The following is a 14,171-nucleotide window of genomic DNA, read 5'->3' as shown; positions in this document are numbered from 1 at the left end:
CAGCTTTTCACTATTGAGTATGTCAGCTGCGGGTTTGTTATATAAGGCCTTTATTGTTTTGAGGTATGTTTTTCTATTCCCATATTTTGAGAATTTATTGTCATAAATGGATGTTGAATTTTGTCAAATCTTTTTGTATTTATTGAGATGATCCTATGATTTTAGCCTTTATTTTGTGTGGTATATCACATTGATTGATTTGTAGATATTGAACCCATCTTGCATCCCTGGAATAAATCTCACTTAATCATGGTGTGTGGCTTTAAAAAATGTGTTGCTAAATTTAGTTTGCTAATATTTTGTTGAGGATTTTTACATCGATGTTTATGGGGGATATTGGTCTGAAATTTGTTTATTTTTTATTTTTTGTAGTCTCTTTGTCTGGTTTTGGTATCAAAGTAATGCTGGCCTCATAGAATGAGTTTGGAAGCTTTTCCTCCTCTTCAATATTTTGGAATGGTTTGAGAAGGATAGGTATTAATTTTTCTTGGAATGCTTGGTAGAATTCACCTGTGAAACTGTGGGGGTGTTCTGTAGGCAAGTTGCCCCAGAGCTGCCATGGCAGGCTGGTTGAAAGGTGGCCTGAACAAGATGTGGGGAGACCCAGGAATAAGCTGCACCAATGTCTAGAGCAGTAGTTGGAGAGGGCATGGACAATAGGGAGTCCTGGAGACAAGCCATGGAGCTAGTGTGGGCCTGTAGACTGGGTGCACTGGGATGGCCATGGCCATCTGGCTAAAGGCAGATTGTACTCCTGCCCATGTGATCAAGGTGGAATGGGGGTGGAACAAATGGTGCTCTCTGGTGCCTTGAATGCCAGAAAGACTTCCCATTGCTCCCCTCCTTTTGGCAGGTGATCTAGGGTTAGTTAGTAAATGGATCTTTTCCCCTTATAGTTTAGGAGGCCTTTAAACCACTACTTCTTGGCTGTGACCAGGGCAGATTAGTTTCCTCACAGGTCTTTCAGTGACCCCTTCCTACTTCAGGAAGGTGCATTGGGGATTGGGTCCCCCTGATACCACCATGTCTTTGTCTCTTCTACCTGTTTCTAACTCTCTCTCATTTGTTGTGCAGAAGCTCTCCAGTCAGCCTCAGTTCTTCCTCAGAAGAAATTATGCTGTCTGTAGGTAGAAATTCAATGTGTTCATGAGTTGAGATGAGTTAAGGGTCTTCCTACACTGCCATTTTGGACCAGAAGTTATTGAAAATATACATTATAATATTTTATTATTAAAAACGTCAATGAGGAAAAAGTTGTATAATTAGGATAATTTAGCACTTTATATAGCATTTTAATAAGCATTAAATTTACAAGGTAATTATAAATTCTCCAAATTGTTAAACTCTGTTTTACATTTTTTGCTTATTTTTTTACTTTATAAAAGTAGAATTATACTATTTAATAATTCCTGATATGTTTAGGAAGTTATGCATGTTAGCAAATAGAACCCTGTCATGAGGGGTTTAATAGAGAGAAAAGCAATTACATAGAAGGGTTACTTAGAATATGTCCACATGAGAGAACTTAAGAAAGGAAAGATAGCCAAAAAAATAAAAGTGAAACAAATGGTCAGATTTGATAGAAGATAATAAGATAGGGACTTTACTGGGGTCAGGGTTTATTGGGAAAGAGGAGTACTTATTGTATAGAGCAGAAAACAAAACAGCAAACAATCAAATGGTATAAAAAGTGTACTTGAAATATAAATTCTAGTAGTGTGTTTTCAGAGCACAAAGAAACCTGTGGAATCTTTCATAACTAAGTTTACACAAAAATGATTGAAATTGATTGGTTTAAGATGTGAAGATGGAATAGGTAAATACTAGAATGTTTGACAGAGATGAAAAGAGAGATGAAGATGGGCTGAGTTCCATGGGTGACTTTGGAGAATGGATAAATAAATATTTTATTGTTTCAATAAAAGAACTAGAAAAAATGAATTAGGATATAAGGCCAGAAGCTTGTACTTTCTTTACTCCAATTTATTTATTTAATTTAAAGTGAAATTTTTAATTTTTATTCATAATCCATCAGAATTTCAACTTGTAAAACTTCTAAAGCAATTGTTTTCAATGCTGTGTGTAAACCATTTGTTAATTAGCATTTTTTTTCTAAATTGTGTTTGGATTATTGGATTACAGTGGGGCCTTGACTTACGAGTGTCTCGACTAACGAGTTTTTTGAGATACCAGCTGTCTCTCGGCAGATTTTTTGCATTGAGTTGATAGAGTAATTTGAGTTAACGAGCTCCTTAAGGAGCTCCTTACCTAGCTCAGTCTCGGAACGAATTAAACTCGTAAGTCAAGGCCCCACTGTATTTTTTTGACCCCTTAACTCAGTGGTTCTTAACCTTGGCTGAACATTAGAATCACCTAGGAATCTTTTTATAATCCTGATTTCTGGGCCTCATTCTCCTGAAATTCTGTTTCTTTGTTACTAATGTTGTGGCCCCACCCCTTTACAAAGAAACAGAATTTCCGGAGGATGAGGCCCAGAAATCAGGATTTTAAAAAGATTCCCAGGTGATTCTAATGTGCAGCCAAGGTTGAGAACCACTGCCTTAACTCCTTTTATTCTGTGGGTTAAAGCTGAAACATATCAAGCATGAAAAAGAACAATAAGAAAACTTTAAACAGGGAATTTGGAGAAGTTCTTTCTTTTCTCTCAAGAAAAAATATAATCCATGTTGTAGGACAGGGTACAATGACCTTTTTACCTTTCCTAGGAGTAAGGTTTATGATTGGTTAATCTCATTTGTTTATGCAAGGACAAATGATTATATGACAGTACAAGGAGTCTTAGACCCCTTTGGGGGTTGATTATTTTTTATAATAGTGTCATATGTTTATCTGATTGCTATACTATGGTGGTTAAAAGCATTGGAATTGCTTTTAACTTTAATTTAACTTAAATTTAACTTTAGGATTCAAATACTTACAAATCATTTATCTTTTTTCAGCCTATTTCCTTTCTTTTTTTAAAAAAATTATCTTTATTGTTGAAAGTATTACAGATGTCCCCTTTGTTTTTTTTCTCATTGACCCCCTTCACACCACACACACCCCTCTCAGGCTTTCACCACACTATTGTCCATGGATTATGCATATATGCATATAAATTTCCAGGTTACAGCCTCAGTTTCCTATCAAGAAAATTAAGATGATAAGCCCACTAAAAAGGTTATTTTGAAGATTAATAGCCTATATGGAAAATATGCTAAATTGCTATACAGATGTAAATTTATGTTCTTTGAAAAATTATAGTTAAAATTATTGAGGCTTCCAAATCAATTTAAAGTTTATTTTGATGAAAATTCATAGGTCATAGAAAATGAATAGATATCATCTGACCAAGAATAAAATAGAAGTGTTATTTCTTTTAAAAAAAAGTTTTAAATTGATTTGAGAGAGAGAGAGAGAGAGAGAGAGAGAGAGGAGAAGCATTGATCTGTTATTCCACTTATTTATGCATTCATTGGTAGCTTCTTGTATGTGCCCTGATCAAACCTGCAACCTTGGTGTATTGGGGGACTGGATTTTAACCAACTGACCTCCCCAGCCAGGGTGAAGTGTTATTTCTTAATTAATATAAAACTATAGGGCTAAAATTGTTTTAAAAAATAGAGAATACTTTTGTCTACATTCTCAAGATGTGAATAAGAGGACTTAGTAATTTATTTTCTTCCATTCATTTGATAAAAAGAAAAATGATTAGGATGAGGAAATGTTTCAGATTTTTATAATTGAAACTATATAGTTCTGATTAAATTAAGATTTTGTCTTAAACTGAGATGAGTTGTTAAAAAATCTTATGACTAATATGTTAACAATGTGTTTTACAGTTAAGAATGTGTCTTATGTTTCAAAGCATAAGGCAAAGTGTGCTTTACTGTTGCAACTCTGCCTATAATTTATTAGTGTTTAATTGCAGAGAATTAGGCTTAGTTTTTTTAAAGTATATGACTATTAGAAATAAGAATCAAATATTTTTTGTTGTTTTTAATAGAAGATAAGGAAGGCAATGATTTTATACTAGTGTCTGATCTGTTCTGTTAGTTGCCAAAAATTGTGTCTCTTGGTCCAGATGCAAATTTATTTAAGTGAAATGTCACAAAGTGAATATTTCCAGTGTAAGAAAATTTCTTCTCTGATATGCCATTTCTGGTGCTGAGAGGCAAAGCTTGAAACAGAATAGTCATAAAATCTTGGGACTCATAGGGCTTTAGAGATTCACTCTGAGTCCTCTTTTCAAATTTTAATCTTTATATAGATTATTAACCATTTTGAGTCTTGGTTTACTTTTATATAATTTGATGACAGACTTATTGAACCTTTATGATTGTTAGGACTAAACTAGCTCATGTAAAAAATGATATTGTAAAATGTTAATGTTTATTAATATCATATTCAAAGTTATTACTACCCTAATTTTTAAAAATCAAGAAAAGTAGCAAAAGATACCACATATAAAAATACAAAACACAAGTAACCCTTGAACTGGGTTTTAATTTTGTCTTTGTTATTGTACCACACTGCTAAATAATTTGAGATTTAAAGTAGGTAAGAAAATACTTAAAAAAAGAAAAGTGTCCGATTTGAAAAATTCAAGATTTTCAGAAAAAGTAGAAGCGATAAAAGAGAAAAACCAAAATAAAAGCAAAAAGAATATTTTTCTTTTGAGTTTCAATTTATTTTAAGACCTTTTATTTTTTTCTTATATCATCAGTGTATTGATCTCAAAGATTCTTCTTCTTGTCTTCATTAGGAGTGGTAATGATTTTAACACCTACTAAACCCATCTCACCATCTCAAATTGATTTTTAAAAAGTCTCCTTCCTCGGTGTTATTTACAATAGCCAAGATCTAAAAATAACTCAAGTGCATGTCAGTAGATAAATGGATAAAAAAGCAAAGGTACATTTACACGATGGAATACTATCTATCTATATATAAAAGGCTAATATGCAACGTGTCCCCTTAGAAGGTCGACTGGGAGACTGGCAGTTTGATCGCTTGCTATGATGTGCGCTTACCACCAGGGAGTGGCGTGGAACAAAGGAAGGGCCCGGCCGGCAGCCAGAAGGCCCGGATCAGCTCTGATTGCCAGCCAGGCCTAGGGACCCTACCTGTGGATGAATTTCATGCACCGGGCCTCTAGTGTGGCCATAAGAAGAAGGAAATTTTACTTTTTTCGACAGCATGGTTGGACCTGGAGATTATTATGCTAAGTGAAATAAGCTAGTCAGGAAAAGATAAATATCATATGATCTCACTTATATGTGGAATCTAATGAGCAAAATAAACTGACAAATAAAATAGAAACAGAGGCATGGATACATGGAACAGACTGACAGAAGGGAGGCGAAGAGAGAGACTGGATGAAATAAGGTGAAGAGGCTAGCTAAAGAACATATATACATGACACATAGACACAGACAACAGTATGTTGATGATCAGAGGGAAGGGGTGACAAGAATGGGTGGAGGTGGGCAAAGGGAGGGTGGACATAGAGACACCTGTAATAGTGTCAACAATAAAAAGAAAGTTAAAAAATGAAGTGAAATTAAAAAGTCTTCCTCTGTTATTCATGGGGTGTTCTTCATGTTTCCACATGTTGCTGGTGAAAGTGGGCTTCTTGTGATGTTATGAGAAAAGAAATTTTTTGAGATATTCATAGGAGAATGAGTGGTATTTATTTAACCCCCCGAGTTTCTAAGGTCTAGCTGTGTCTTCAGCAGAGCTAGGATTAAAACCAGTGTCCAGAGTTTCCACTCAATATTTGCACAGTCCAGTCCAGCATCAGGCTAGCTTAGCTTGTATTCCCAGCTCTAGTCCATTGGGTGTGGGATAGCCTTGCAGCTTCTGGGGCCATATGGCTATGGAGGGAACATGGGTGAGGGTAAGGAAGCAGGAGAATAGCAAGAGGAAGGAGAGAGAGAATTCTTTGTTGGCAGATTTTAACCTAAGATTTCCTGTGCTTGTAGTGGCTCCACCGCCTTCAGCCAGTTATCTTTGTTCCAGGCTAAATTGACAGACAAGTACTTTCCCTAGATCACCCTGACTTTACTGCACATGTGCCCATTTTCCCCTTTGTTCAGTCACTTCCCTCTAGTAATCTACCAGGAATGGGCCTGTGGTTCCCTGGAGAGTGTAAGGTTGAAGCTTCCTGGTGAAGCAGCGCAGATAACCATGCTTAAAATGTGTGCCCTCCCTTTTGCTCCTTTCCTATTATTAACAACTAGCTAATTACAATGGTAGTGCCTTCATTTCTCTACTTTAAACTTTTACTTGCTGGGAATTCAATTAATTCCTCATCTAGCCTTAAAGATCCTTACATAAAGTAAAACAAGCGCTATCACGCTGTTTGGGTCTTTTCGTACTCATTTAGGGAAAGCGCGGTTGCGCTGTTTGGGATTCTTCGACAGTGTTTTTTCAATACCCCCTGGGACTCAAAGGAATCGTATGTTTTCTCGACATAAAATCTCAGCAGCGCGATTGCGCTGCTTGGGACTCAAACGGTTAAACTTAAAGCTTTCTTGACATTTTAGTATCTTATGGCATACTGAAAAAAAAAATCTCTATACCCCTGGTGGGTGTGGCTCAGTTGGGTGGAACATCAGCTTATACACCAAAAGGTCTTGGGTTTGATTCCCAGCTGGGGCACATACCCAGATTGAAGGTTAGATTTCTGGTCTGGATGAGTACAGGAGGCAACCAGTGGATGTTTCTTTCTCACTTTGATATCTCTCTCTTCCTCCCTCTCTCTATCCCTTCCTCTCTCTCAAATCAATAAAAACATTCTTGGGTGAGGATTAAAAAAAAATTAAAAATCTCTGTAGAAAGAGATTTTACCATTTCACTGTAATCCATTCAGGTATTTAATAGTTCTCATTGAAGATATATTTCCATTTAATCAAATAGGTAGAGAGACATAAATCCTTATCTCAGGTATTTTCTTTATTCTGTAGCTGACTTTGGAAGACTTTTATGAAGGAATACATATTCTAAGGGATTATATTAACTGTCTCTTACACATAGTGGGCAGCTGGTATTTTTTTATTGCCTACATTTTTTCCAGTCTAGGTTGCATGCATTCCCAAACTATCCTTTAACTTAATGGAAGACTTTTAGCCCCACAAGAATGAGCTTGTTGAAGGAAGGGATTTTTCTTTTTTATCTGTAAGATCTTTAATTAGGCCTAGCACAGGCAGATCAGTTAATTTTTGTTTGTTGATTTGTGTTCTGAACTAGAGATATTTTGAGTTTAAGAGGCTTACGAGTGTTTATAGACTCCTAAATATTTTAGAGTAAAGCTAATGACATCACATTTTGGGGAAAGGTTTCTCTGGGCAACACAGGGCTCTTGACAGTTATTAAGGAGCCTGGGACTTAATAGAAGCTTAGCATCTTTGGAACTTCGTAGCACAGATTTGGCTGTAGATGCTGATTTTGGAAATCGAACTGAATAGGTAAGAGTAAACAAAAGGTGTGGTCGGCTAGATTGTCTTTAAAACAGCGTTGTTGGCACTAAGTTTTCAAATGGAGCTGTTGCCAAATCAGGTAGTTAGGGTATATCAGGAAATTCAATATAGGTATTCATCATGAGGGTATGTAATTATTATCTTGAGGATGAATTTTGCCATTTAGCAGAGTTCTGGGACTTGGCTATAGAACCCCAGATAAAGAACTGGTAAGAAAACAGAGAAGGAGGTACTAAAGCAAAATTCTAGAATCTTGAGTCTACTGGGTTAGGAAAAGCTAAACTAAGAGTACAGAGCAACATTAGAGCCTAGAAGTGGTATCTGATATTTTTTTTTCTTTGTTGATTAAGGTATTACATATGTGTCCTTATACCCCCATTGCCCCCCAATCAAGCTCTCACCCCCTGTTGTCTGCGTCCATTGGTTATGCTTATATGCATGCCTACAAGTCCTTTGGTTGATCTCTCAATCCTTACCGTCTCCCTCCCCTACCTTCCCTCTGAGGTTTGAGCATCTGATTGATGCTTCTCTGTCTCTGGATCTGTTTTTGTTCATCAGTTATGGTATCTGATCTTTACATTTGTTTTAGCAGCCTAGGGGACTTGGGATGGTGGTGTAGCCTTTGGCAGTAGTGGCTCTATGTCAGTACTTGGTCTGGAAGAGTGACTTAATGTTAAGCCATAACAGAGAAATAGGTAAAGCTATTTAATGCTGAATTGCTTTCATCTGGAATATTCCAAGGGCCTGGCTATTCTCAGATATAGAGCAAGAAAATGAGAGAGAGGGGTGGGATGTAGAGCTGATAGATCTAGGAGGATTGCCTAAAAATCCCAAGGGATTTGTTTGGATCTTGGATTGTGAAGTCATCTATCTATCTATATAAAAGAATAATATGCTAAGTGTCCTTACCTCTTCTGGGTAATGACGTCAAGTAGCAATATCTGGCTTCCTCTCCCTAGCAACGACCAGCCTCCTTGCAGTTTCTTCAGCCCAGGAACACAACTTGCTTTATACCCAGGTGGAAACACTTTACACTGTAACCAAATGTCTGTGAAGTGTTTTCCCGTGCCTCATCTCATTTGATCCTCACAGAAGTCCTTAAATAGGTAGAAAGGAGACTGAGTGGAATCTTGTTTTCTTTTCATTAGCCAGAAAACAGAGATTTAGAAAGCTTAGAAACTTGACCTGACTGAAAAGAATTAAGAAATGGTGGACCTTGAAAATGACTTCAGGTTTTCTCACTGCACAGAATATATTTTACCCTTTGTTCTCCCTGCATTATCTACAATCATAATGAGCTTCATGTTGATATTTACTGCTGTGTTGCTGACAATTACCTGAAAGAGAAGTAGGGGTCCTTCACTGGGCTGGAAAAAGTTTCGCTAAATCAGAAAGCAGGTCTAATTAAGCAAGCTTGTTCTATATCTATAAAGGCTAAGTTGACTCATGCATGCATGATACATATAAAGCTCTCACTGGTGCCAATCACATGCATGTGTTTCCATCTGTCATTGTTGATCGTGAATTTGGTTGACACTTTTATGATAGAGAAAGGATGAATAGCAATATTAAAATATTTCTTCTAATTAATTTCCTTTCAATGTGCACGAATTCGTGCACCAGGCCACTAGTCTCTCTCTCTCTCTCTCTCTCTCTCTCTATATATATATATATATATATATATAAATGCCTAAGCGACCATTATGGCGGAACGACCAGAACGACCGGAACGGCTGGTCGCTATGAAGCACACTGAGCAGGCAGGCAGGCACATGGTAAGGAGCAAGCAGGCAGGCAGGCGAGCAGTTAGGGGCATGCAGGCAGACAGGCAGGCAAGCAGTTAGAGCTGAGCAGGCAGGCAGGCGAGTGTTTAGGGGTGAGCAGGCAGGCAGGCGAGCAGTTAGGGAAGATCAGGCAGGCAGGCGAGTGTTTAGGGGTGAGCAGGCAGGGAGGCGGGTGAGTGGTTAGGGGCGACTGGTCCTGGATTACGAGAGGGATGTCCAACTGCCAGTTTGGGCCCGAGAGTCCCGGACTGCGAGAGGGTGCAGGCCAGGCTGAGGGTCCACCCCTGCACAAATTTCATGCACTGAGCCTCTAGTCCTATATAATAAAAGGCTAATATGCAAATTGTTCCCACGGGTGGGAGTTTAACAAACCGGGAGTTAGATGTGTGCTGACCACCAGGGGGTGGTGCAGAACATGGTGGGCATCGACGATGCGGCACTGGCAGTGGGCGGTAGTGGAGGCGCTGCCTGCCCCAATGGTCCCCGATGAGAGCGGGACCATGGCAGGATGGTGGAGCAGGTGAGAGGGCGTCGCCAGGCCAAGGCAGGTGTGAAGGGAGGCCCCAGCCAATGGCGGCAGCAGGCAGCCGGGGGAAGGGAGGTTCCGGCCAGCAGCCAGAAGCCGCTAGGGACCCTGCCCGTGCATGAATTTGGTGCACTGGTCCTCTAGTCCTATATAATAAAAGGGTAATATGCAAATAGACCGAATGGTGGAACGACCAGTTGCTATGATGCACACCGATCACCAGTGGGCAGACATTCAATGCAGGAGCTGCCCCCTGGTGGTCAGTGTGCTCCCACAGTGGGAGCACTGGTCAGCTCATTAACGGGTGCAGCGCACCGGGCTCATGGCTGGCAAGCCCAGCTGCGGTAGTGCAAGCCTCTCCTACAGCTCCATGGCAGCGCTACTGAGCGGTGGTGGTGACAGGCACAGTGGGACCAGGATGAGCGGGAGCAGTTTGGGGCCCAGCCCAGGCTCAGGCTCCTCCCCGGCCGCCTGCCGCTTCGCTGCTGGGCCTGGGAATGCTGTAGACAGCAGAGAACAGTGAAAGCATCTAGGAAATTGTTGGGGAAGGAAAATAAAATTCAAGTAGCTAAGAGTTCTGTCCTGAACTCTCAACCTTTGTATTAGTGAAGATGCATCCTAATATATAAAAACCCACGGTCCGAAACAACTGAAGGCTCGACTGACTGGAAGTCAGTCCTGCAGTCAGTGCTGGATTGCCGTGGCGACCCAGCACTGTCTGCCAAGGGGGGCTGCAGATCAGGCCCGGAGAGAGGCCTGAAGAGAGAGGCAGGGTCTGATTCACAGCCTCTGTAGCAGCTGTTGATCAGCTGTTGCCTCTCTCTTTCTATACCGGCTTCACCAGCAGCCACGCCTCTGTTTCTCTCTGGGCCTCCTCAGGGGCTGCTGATCAGCCCCGCCTCTCTGATCAGGCCCGGAGATAGGCCTGGAGATGCTGACTGTCATAGAAACTGACCAATCAGAACCATCTCTGGGTGAAGTGCCAGGAGCCAATGGCTGCCTAGGAGACAGAGTTTTTGATGCTGACTGGTATAGAAACTGACCAGTCAGAACCATCTTGAGTGAAGTGCGAGGAGCCAATGGCTGCCTACGAGGTGGAACTTTTGATGCTGACTGGCATAGAAACTGACCAATCAGAACCAAGTCTGGCTGAACTGCGAGGGGCCAATGGCTGCCTAGGAGGCGGAGCTTTTGACGCTGACTGGCATAAAAAACGACCAATCAGAACCAAATCTGGGTGAAATGCGAGGAGCCAATGGCTGCCGAGGCGGCGGAGCTTTTGAGGCTGATTGGCATAGACACTGACCAATCAGAATCTAATCTGGGTGAACTGTGAAAGGAGAACCTATGGTGGGGGCTGAGGAGGGGTTTTAAGGGCAACAGCTGTTTGGTATAAGGTGTAAGAAAGCAGTTCAATTTTTTAATGACCGGTTTGGCAATAAAGTGCATATGGCTGGCTATCAGTCCAGATATAGGGATTATGTATTTTTTTCTGCCAAGAATATCTCCTTCTGCTGAAAAGGCTTCCCTCCCCCTGCAATCCTATCCTATATAACCTATCTATACTAATAAAAGGGTAATAGGCTAATTACACCGGGGTGACTGGCCATCTTCTGGACATCTGACTTCCTTCTGGACAAAGCCATGGTGATGGGGGCCTAGGCAAAGAGGGCAGTTGGGGGCAAGATCAGGCCAGCAGGGGTGGGTCATTGGGGGTGAGATCAGGCAGGCAGGGGAGGGCAGTTAGGGGCGATCAGGCCAGCAGGCAGAGAGGTTAGGGGCGATCAGGCAGGCAGGCAGAGTGGTTAGGGACGTTTGGGCAGGCAAGCAGGTGAGCAGTTAGGAGCCAGCAGTCCCAGATTACAAGAGGGATATCCGACTGCCGGTTTAGGCCCAATCCCTAAACCAGCAGTCGGACATCCCCCAAGCGGTCCCCGATTGGAGAGGATGCAGGCTCAGCTGAGGGAAACCACCCCCCCCCCCCCATGCATGAATTTCATGCACCAGGCCACTAGTTGTTTTATAATAATTCAAGAGGTTTAAATGAAAATGATATCTTTATTCTTAACATTAAAAACAAATATAACCTTTAAAGCACACATAGCAACATTTCTAAGAATGGAATTTTGCAAAGTTAGGAAGTAGGGGTAAGCTGCGAACCGCCACTTCACTTACCCCAGGGGTCCCAGATTGCGAAAGTGCGCAGGCCAGGTTGAGGGACCCCACCGGTGCACGAATCCATGCACTGGGCCTCTAGTATAATATAGTACACTATAGGGTTCTCAGAAAATACTTGTTGAATGACTGACTAAATAAAGATAGTCTTAGGGCCATTAATACTGCCTAGTTTATGTGGATTATTTCCTTTACGTGATTATTTCCTTTTTTATGTGCAAATAAAAAACTCATTACTTTAGGATTTAAATATAAAATCTCCAGGTTAAATTACCAGTCTGGATAATGGATTTGTTTTCATTTTTGTTGCTTTTATGTACTCATGTATATTCCACTCAGTTAATAATTTAATGCATTTTGTTGATGAGTATTATGTTTAGTAAGTAACTTTAAGTTTGAGTATATTTATGTACTACTTGCTGTGGGATCTATAAAAATGTGTAAGATTTACTCCTTGTCAATAATCACCTTAATTTAGGGTAGCTAACTCATAGAAAGTTAGGCAAGAAGGCCAGTCAGTAATGAAGAGTACATGTTAAAGAAGAAAATATTTATAACTGAACATTTAAAACTGGATAATGACAGTCTAGTTCGTATTTTGAAAACATTATTCTCTAATATTCTCTTATATTTGACAAGGAGCTGTTAAAAGAAATAGAGAGTACTGTTATTTCACATTTTAATTAGGGGAAAGAGAACCAATTTAACTTTTTAGTAGAGGTGTTATTAGATCATTAATAAATTTATAGAATTCTAGTTAAGCTGCAGTAGGAAATGATTTTTTTAATAAATATTTTTCACCATATTTAAGATTTGATTAGATCAATTATTCATTTATACAAGTTTTTAGGATATTGTTTTATATTTTTGGTAAAAGCACATTAGTATTCTTGGTTAAGTTTATATGCCCTGTTTCTTATTATGACATTTCAAACCAGATTACTAGATCTATTTTGATTTAATGAAAATGGTGCCATCTACTGAGTCGCCAACATGATATAAATAACATCTATATTATTTCCGGGGGTGGGGGGAAGAGGGGAAAATATATGTTTATTCAGTTATTTTTATTTCTAATTTTATTTTTAAATCTAATTTGTTATTCAGTCTCAAAAGAAATTTTAATGAAAGGATATGAGTAAATAGGTGCTTTGGGTCTAAAAAGCCCTTGGTTGGAAATAGTAATTGAATTTATATTCTCTTTCTTTCTAGTTACATTAAACAGATGGAATACTATCAATACTTGAACTATTTATAGAATATATCACTTTATCCATCATTATTCTATGCTTTCCTACCTCTCTAGTTCCCATTTCATGAGCATTTCTTTTCGTTACGTAAATTCTTGTCTTTTCGGCTCAGTGGGGGTAATTCAGTGAATTGTGACAATTTTCTTGTTATGCCATCCTATATAATAAGAGAGGAATATGCCAATTAGCCAGGACGCCTCACTGGTAACATCTGGCAGGAGCGGGTAGACATGGCTGCGTGCCGCACGTGGCCAGGTACGCGAGGCTGCGTCAAATAAAATAAAATGCGTTCACATGCCTGAAGACGACTGGGTTCAAGGAGGCAGGGCTCCAGTTTCGTTTTCTCACACCTAGCTAGGAGGACTCTCTGGGGTGGCTCTCCCCTCCGAGTCCTGAGCAGGTCAGGCGCTCTGCTCCACCCGGGAGCCCTGAAGGGAGGCGGAGCAAAGTGCTTTCCCTCTGGGACCCTGATCTTCCTGGGAGTCAAGCACTGAGGGCGCTCTCCCCGGGAACCTGGAAATCTGCCTCCTGGTGCAGCTGCGCAGAAGCCAGGCCTGGCAAGCCGCATAGAGGGCGACCTACCCGGAGGCCATGTGGCTGCCATAGTTGAAGTTGCCCTCGATGGAGTGGCAGAGGAGCTCTGACACACAGCAGGGGCCAGGGCACGCCAGAGGGGTTTTGTTGAGGGTCCCTGACAGCTAGCCCACAGTGTAGGCGGTTAGATTAGAACCTCCTCCCAATACAGCAAGGTTGCGGGTTGGACCCTGGTCAGGGCACAGATAAGAAACAACCAAAGGGAGCATAATAAGTGGAACAACACACTGATGTTTCTCTCGCTCCCTTCCTCTCTCTAAAATAATCAATAAAAATTAAAATAAAAAATAAACCCTCTGGCCCTAACCGGTTTGGTTCAGTGGATAGAGTGTCAGCCTGTGAACTGAGGGGTCCCGGGTTC

General features: G+C 40.5%; 1 protein-coding gene across 15 annotated transcripts in view; it reads left to right on the top strand.

Moving 5' to 3' along the window:
* Positions 1-14,171, top strand: part of GPHN (gephyrin) — a 452,278-nt gene that overhangs the window by 56,757 nt on the left and 381,350 nt on the right. The window lies entirely within an intron of this gene.

The sequence above is a fragment of the Myotis yumanensis genome, unplaced genomic scaffold (genome assembly GCF_028538775.1).
Source record: "Myotis yumanensis isolate MYYU_CA2020_CCGP unplaced genomic scaffold, mMyoYum1.0.hap1 SCAF_1, whole genome shotgun sequence".
Classification (NCBI taxonomy): domain Eukaryota; kingdom Metazoa; phylum Chordata; class Mammalia; order Chiroptera; family Vespertilionidae; genus Myotis; species Myotis yumanensis.
This window is presented reverse-complemented; position numbering and strand designations above follow the sequence as displayed.